We start from the raw sequence: 1,169 nt of genomic DNA, 5'->3' as shown, positions 1-1,169 counted from the left end.
AACAACAACAACAGTATACTTAAGAAGGAGTCATGGTGTGGCAATGTGGGTTAATGCACTGGACTGCAAGGTCAGCAGTTCAAGCTCACCAGCCCCTCTTTGGGAACCCTATACAGGATTGCTATAGGTCATAACTGACTGAACAGCACTTAACAGCAACAACAACAATTAAGAAGATAATACATTCCAAAGAATCTACGGAAATTGTTCAATCATTCCACCAAAGGGTACCATCTACTGCCAATTCTCTCATTTGGTGATAATACAGACCACATGTCTTCTATTGCTCCCACTGTATTGGCAATTCTGTGTCATTTTGTTATTGAAATATTGCCAATGAGTTAAAAATAAAGGCCAGTGCAGACATGTCAGAAGGAATATGTGCAGAGCTTGCAAAGCTCTAAATGCTACTGTTAAACCTAAGAGAGTGAGACAATATGTCTTGAAAATGGCAAAGTGAATAACTTAGGACAAGTCTGGTTATAAAAATAGATACAAAGAAACACAGGTGATTAGGAAAAGTGGATAGTAGAAGCCCCATGTCAGGGATGGCAAAACAGTATACTTGAGGCCAGTTCTGAAGTAAATTCCATGAGGCTTCAAGAGAAAGATGTATGACCAGACAGAAAGGCTGTGAGGGCTCTATGCAGCAAGGATATGAAAACTGGATGAGAAAGATAAAGAGGAAGGTTCTGAAACTCTGTGCTCTACAGGAAGAGAAAGAAAAATGAACCAAGCACCTACTGGGAGACAGAACTGAATAGATGTAGCAGTTGATGAGGTAACTGATAAGCAGTGGAAGCCATCTTGAAATCTCAAAAGAGACAACATATTTGTGTTGAAGAAAATATATCCACATACATACCTGTGGCTTACAGAGACAAAGGTGTGATTCACCCCTCTTTTTTTTTCTAACTGACCAGTGTACAACCTCAGGGAATCTCCCTCTTTGCAGGCAGTTGGAGTCACTTGAAGGTTGTGAACCTCAAGGAGGAGCTATATACAATAAAACAAATAGGGCAGGTTCTACAAAATTAACAAAATTGACTCTGACCAGCCCTGGACTGACTCTCACTAGGAGATGGGGTTTAATGGACATGTTGGGTAGAGAAAAAATGGAAAGAAAGAAAGAAAGAAAGGCAGGAAGAAAGGATAGGAAGACTTAACAT

Source organism: Chrysochloris asiatica, unplaced genomic scaffold (assembly GCF_000296735.1).
Source record: "Chrysochloris asiatica unplaced genomic scaffold, ChrAsi1.0 scaffold00020, whole genome shotgun sequence".
Classification (NCBI taxonomy): Eukaryota; Metazoa; Chordata; class Mammalia; order Afrosoricida; family Chrysochloridae; genus Chrysochloris; species Chrysochloris asiatica.
Note: the sequence above shows the minus strand (reverse complement) of the source record.